At 48.1% G+C, this 6000-nt stretch overlaps 1 long non-coding RNA gene across 1 annotated transcript; it reads left to right on the top strand.

Moving 5' to 3' along the window:
• Positions 1 to 700: 700 nt before the first annotated feature.
• Positions 701 to 5948, top strand: LOC128322651 (uncharacterized). Its single transcript, XR_008305847.1, has 4 exons — positions 701 to 793; positions 3140 to 3224; positions 4191 to 4254; positions 5821 to 5948. It is a non-coding gene; the product is annotated as an uncharacterized LOC128322651 (long non-coding RNA).
• The last annotated feature ends 52 nt before the right edge of the window (positions 5949 to 6000 follow it).

Here is a 6000-nt window from a genome sequence, read left to right as displayed (position 1 = left end):
TAGTGGTTGCAGCTATATAAAAACATGCATGGAGATCACTGTAGAGTCTAAACTACATTGATTTATTGGTGAGGTACATTTGGGATAGAAAAGACCTGTCCTATCAATCAGCTACATAGGTAGGGAGAGAGAGAGAGATGTTTCCATCTTCTCTCCAGGAGGAAAGGAAGAGGACTGACTCACTACAGGAAGTACCTGAGGAGTCAAGGCAGGGGTCATAGAGCAGAGGCAAGCAGGGACAGGTGAGGAGACCCTCACTAGCTACCTCTACTCCCAATGCCCCTGGTGGTCATTAGGATAGTTGGTGCAAAAGGTCGATGCACTGGAACTTCATATTCAAAACAGGGAAATCATTTTTGAAAGTATGACCTGTGCTGAGACTTGACGGATGCATTAGGTCATAGGTCATAGGCCATTAGCACTCCTAGAATGCTGGGCATGGACTGGGGAACTCAGGTCCAAATCCCTGCCCAGCCACAGTGTTTGCTAGAAAGCCTTCAGGAAGTCACTCACTCTCTCTCTCTCTCTCTCTCTCTCTCTCTCTCTCTCAGACTAACCTACCTTACAAGGCTGTTGTGAGGCTGAACTTATCAGAGTTCCATGGTGGGGATGGGAAACAACCACAATAAATATGTTTTCTTTCTTTCTTCAGTAACGTTGCTCTTTTAGGTGGAGAAGTTGTGGTTGAAGCGTCTAAGAACCTCACTGTTATCATTTCGGTGGGCCTCGATGGAATCACCATTAAAGAATGCATCTCCTCTCCTGGCTTGTCAAACATCCGCATTGTTTCTCCGTAAATATCAAAATAAGAACATTTTCCAGTTTCTGGGGAGGTGGGCAGGGAGAGAAGAGAAATGGTCAGATTTGCTACTTGGGACAAAGCGTGCAGATTGAGCTGTGAGATGAGTCCTGCACTCTGGCAGGGCTTTTCTCGTGATGGTTAACTGGGTCCACCCCCCAGCTTTGGGGTCCCTGTGTGTGCTCCCAGTTTTTGGTTGGGTGTGAGTTAAAAGCAAGCTTGGAGAAGGGGAAAGTGATCATGTGGGAGGTGGTGGGGCAGGTTCTGATGGCGCCTGTGTGCCTGTCTCCCACATACTTTCCCCTCTTCCAGCCTAGCTTTTAATTAATGACCGAAAAACTAGGAGTATGCAGGGCTCCTGCAGGTGGGGTCAGAGGCTTATCCCACCCAGTTAATGGTCACAAGCACTTCCCCAGGGTGTGTTCTCTGTGTGTCAAGCTGGAGATAATTCTGTTTGTGTTCCTCTCAATGCAGCAGCATCCAGTGGCAGAACCAGGAAGTTCTCCTGTGTGTGCAAGCCCCATGGAACGGGCTCTTTGAAGCTCCTGTTCATGTCAATGGGATCTGTGAAGGAGAATTTCCTGGCAGATTGTGCCTGTGAAGTTTAAGCAAATCCTGTTTAAATTCTTTGGTTTTCCCCTGGATAAAAAGATATCTTGTTGCTTCCAGGGGCTGAATCAATGCACAAGAAGGCCAAGAGTTTAGTCCTCTAAATGTCTGTCATGTGGCAGCAGGTACCATGTGGAAGGGTACCTATTGTTGCTGCTGGAGGGCCCGGCCTATCCTGTACCTGACAATTGGCTAACGATGCCCAGTTTTTTGTTTTTTGTTTTACTTTCCCCTCAAAGCAATTCCCTTCTAAATCTTACATCCAAAGCTGGTGCGACCACTGAGAAGGCCCTGTTCCAATTCACACTGAAAAGGCCCTGCTCCGAATCCCCACAGCCAATTTTACTTCTGAAAATGAGAGGACCTCAGGGGGGACCTCTAATGAGGGGAAGGTCAGCTGGGGAGCAAGGCCTCAACAGCTGACCTCATAGCATAGGGAGGGATGTGCAGGGAAAGACGGTTTTAGCCATTTAGGGCTCTAAAGGCAGAAACCATCATCTTTAGGTCTTTTTAAGATATTGAAGGAAGTTTAAGCCGACTTACAATGCACGGAGGTAGGGAGGGAGAGAGCTCACCTCTGGGGCCCTTGAAGCATCCCTGTTAGAACCAAGAGACAGCTGGGATGTTTTCTCCGACATTCCCTAGTGCAGTAACAAACTTCAGAAAGCAAAAGGCCCCAGAAGAGAATCAAGTGCCCTTGACTCACAACTGTACCAAGTAAAAGAAATACCTCAACTAAAGCTTGTTGATTAATCCTCCAATTAAGCAAATTAAAGCTTGAATCCCTAGGCTATGCATAAATCGACACTATAAGAACATAAGAGCAGCCTTGCTGGATCAGGCCCAAGGAGGCCCATCTAGTCCAGCATCCTGTTTCACACAGTGGCCCACCAGATGCCACCGCGGAGCCCACAGGCAGGAGTTGAAGACATGCCCTCTCTCCTGCTGTTGTTACTCCCCTACAATTCTGTTGACACTATTCTGTTGGCATTAGTAATGTTTATGTTGCATACGTAAAAGACCTAGCATACCTGATACTATCTTATGTGATTGATTGATTGTTATTAGTGGCTGATGTGGCGCACAAGCCATATGGAGACAGGAAGGACTTGCAGTGCCGCTGGCGGGGACTTGGGAGCCGCGGTGCTGCTCAGAGACCCGCCACGGCTGCGCTTCCAGTGTGGCTGCACTTCTTCCCATTGTCGCAACTGAGAAAAGCTGTGGTGACTCCTCTGTAGCACAACCACCATTCTCTACAGCAGGGCTACTGCACATCCCTCCCTCTCTGTGTAGGACTTGCGCCTCAGGTCCGCCATTATTTAGGATATAATCTATTTATGCACCAAGCAGACATTCTGCAAGTGCTCAGCGGTGCACCATTCCCTGAAGCCCTTAAACCTTCCCCTGAAGTTGCCCCCCCCCCCCCCCGCAAGACACAAAAAGTGGATTTTTTTTTACCCTGGATATAAATCATTCTAATATGCAAAGGAAATCCTGAATTGTGCGTGAAGTGCCCCTTGAGAGCTCACAGGGACTTCAGGATAAATTTGGCCTATATGTGATTGCACACCTCAATTCCGGAGGAGGTACAAACTAAAATCCAGGTGTGAAAAACTTCCAGGAAGTCCTTTGCCACAGAAGCATATCACACCCAGCCACTTGAGCTGCAGACAGCCACTAACCAATGCCATCTTCTCACGTGTCCTTTTCTTTCCTTTTTCTCACCCCCAGATCTCCCAATGGTTTGTTGCCAAATGTACTGAAGTTAGTAGAAGGGACGCTGGTGAAAGTCGTGGATCCAGTTCTAAATGCAAATGTAGGTCTGCCTGGAATGTCCTGTTGGTAGAATTGCATTAATCCGGGGAATCACTGGTGACTGCATCTCTTTTTCGGGTGGGGTGACCAAGTCGTAATGGCTAGGACTCAGAATGAGAATTGTGAGAGGCAGAATTTAGAGATGTCGTAATAAGCGGCTAGTGGTGGGAGCTAATTGTGCTGCTCAATTTCCAACCCATTCCAAACTTGCAGAAATAAGCAAGGACCTTCTCCATGCACCTGCTTGTTAGGCTTATGGAATATGATCTAGGTGGCATTAGTAGAAGAGAGCAGCCGACCATTCTGCTGGCTATTTTGAATCCATGTGTTCAATCCCTCTTGCCCCCTTCCCAGCAATAGCACCTCCTCTCCCTGTGAAAAGGGTTCTCTATCCCCCACTGTACTGAGCCATCTGCCCCCAAGCCAAGATAGCCACCAGGCGCTCTGCATTGCAGGCACCCATGTCTCCCTAGCATCCCATGCAGGACGGCCCCCGCTTTGTCCCCAGTCATTGTGTGAAGGCTTCCTTTCCTACACAGAAGCACTCATACCCCTGGACTTTGGGGCCAAAGTCCAGGGCCTCCACAGCCCCTGGGCTTCCCCAATCCTCTTTAGTCTGTCCCAGGTGGTGTGGTTGCCCGGCCAAGCATGATGATGCTTAATTTGCAAGAGAGAGGGCCTCCAAAGGCCTTTAGGTCCAGGCTCCAAAATGTGCAGAGGTGCACCTCTTCTCCCACAATCAAATTGGCTTTCCACGGTACTCTCCTCACAACAGGTAGGAACTGTTGGTGCACAATATCCCATGGCTGAATCTCTCCTCTCAGTGGCTGGAATAACCAATTTCTGTGCTATCACAGCAGTTTAGCCCAGGCTAGAGGGTCAGTCAGGCTATGGCTATGCGGAGCGGTTGAATTGGCACAGGGCTCCCAGCCTCACCTGGCTTTGCTCTTGTGTGGTGATCTTGCAGATTTGTGACCTCCTGAAATTGGCACTTTCTGGACCTGCTGCCTCCCTGCTTCTCCCTGAGTACTGTAAGTATCTTGTGTGTTGTTGTTATTGTTATTTAAAGAAATGAAACAATGTCATGGAAGAAATCAGCACTTTAGCACAGGCAGCACATTTCTAAGAAGCAGCAGTTTAATGTTGGAATGTCTCTCTGGTAAGAGATACCCTTCTATTACAACAGAGTGCACTGAGGCAAAATGCAGCGGATTCTGCCCAGGCATGCATGTTTGCTGAGAGTGAAAGAAACTTGGAGCCAGTTCATAGTTTCAAATCAATATGAGGAGTCTTTATTGGAGAACTCCTTTCTAGATTAGAAAGTGGAGAGATAGAATCTCTAATCTAGCTAGCTAGCTAGATGCAGAGAGATGCTGCATGCATTTCTGTGCACATGTGCACAGAGAGGCAAGCGTGTATGATAGAGGGAAGAAAGGAAGAAGAAAGAGAGGAAGGGAGGCAGGAAGTCCCTGAGAGTAGCAATCTCCATATCAAAGGGATAGTGTCAGAGCAGTAGAGAGAAGGGATGACCAATGTCTTGACCCCTCTCACCCTCTGGCTCACTAATCTGTCCCCCTCTGTCACTGAGGCATGAGGCAGCGCAGAGTCCTTCACTTCCAACATTTAAGACCTGGAAGATCAATACAGATTTCCCAGTGAATGTTTATTTCTTTGTACTAAGAGCAAGCACGGAAACTCCTCCTGGCTTCCTGACCATACTATGCAATTTGAAGGGATTTGTAAGCAGATCAGAGAGCAGGGTTCTCCAACTTGGATCCCCAGATGTGGTTGGAGGCCTTTGTGTCTTGTATGGTGGGCACTGTAATTTGGCAACATCTGGGGACCCAAGTTTGAGAACCCCGGCATTAGAGAAAACATTTCCAGCTCAACAGTCCCCGCCAGTGTTCCTTCTAAGAACAATTCCCAGATATTGTTGACTACAACTCTCATAATCCTCAAGCAAAGGCTATTGCAGTTGGGGATGCTGGGAGTTGTAGTCAACAACATCTGGGAATCCCTCTTAGAGGGAACACTGGTCCCCACCCTTCCACAATTTCTCTCCTCCTGGACTGGAGTGCACAACTCAAATGCCCTGGTGTGGGTCAGAACCAATAATATGGTGTGTGGAGCCCAAGGGCAATTTTCTCTGTGTGTGTGTCTCTGGGCTGCTCTAACCTGGTGTGTCTCCCCGCTGCCCCAGTCTACTGGTACATTTATTTGCAGTGCTCCCCACCTTTGCCTTATGTTCACTTCTTAATGATGAAAAGCAGACTCCCCTCTCCCTTTCTCTGCATTCCTTAAGAAACCAGTATCATCCCATCAACACATTTACTTCACAGCAAGACAAGATCAGGCTGAGAAGTCTGTCCTGTAAGTGAGGCAGGTGTGTTTCATGGGATGCTGCTGCCTGCCTGCCCTGAGCCCTGAGCGAGGTAGAAATGCTATCAGAAGTAAAATAAAGGCAATCCAGGCTGGGATCCGGTCAGCAGCAATTCAGAGCCGCTGCACCCTCCTTACAAGACATATCTACACCACGGGGGGGGGGGGGGGGCGCAGTAATTCCAACATTGCTAACGTTTTCTTTTTCTTCAATGTAGGATTCCTTATTGATATCACAAATCCCAGAAGTGGCCGCTGTGTAGAACTTTGCAAGAAAATCAAGTGCTCTGAATGGTCATTTCCCATTTGTATCACCTTTTGCTTCAACTTCTTCAGCTTTACCAACCTTTGGTGGGTGTGTGTGGGGGGGAGGAATTAATTGACATGAACGTTGCCAC

The sequence above is a fragment of the Hemicordylus capensis genome, chromosome 4 (assembly GCF_027244095.1).
Source record: "Hemicordylus capensis ecotype Gifberg chromosome 4, rHemCap1.1.pri, whole genome shotgun sequence".
NCBI classification, from domain to species: domain Eukaryota; kingdom Metazoa; phylum Chordata; class Lepidosauria; order Squamata; family Cordylidae; genus Hemicordylus; species Hemicordylus capensis.
Note: the sequence above shows the minus strand (reverse complement) of the source record. Positions and strands in the feature narration are given on the sequence as shown.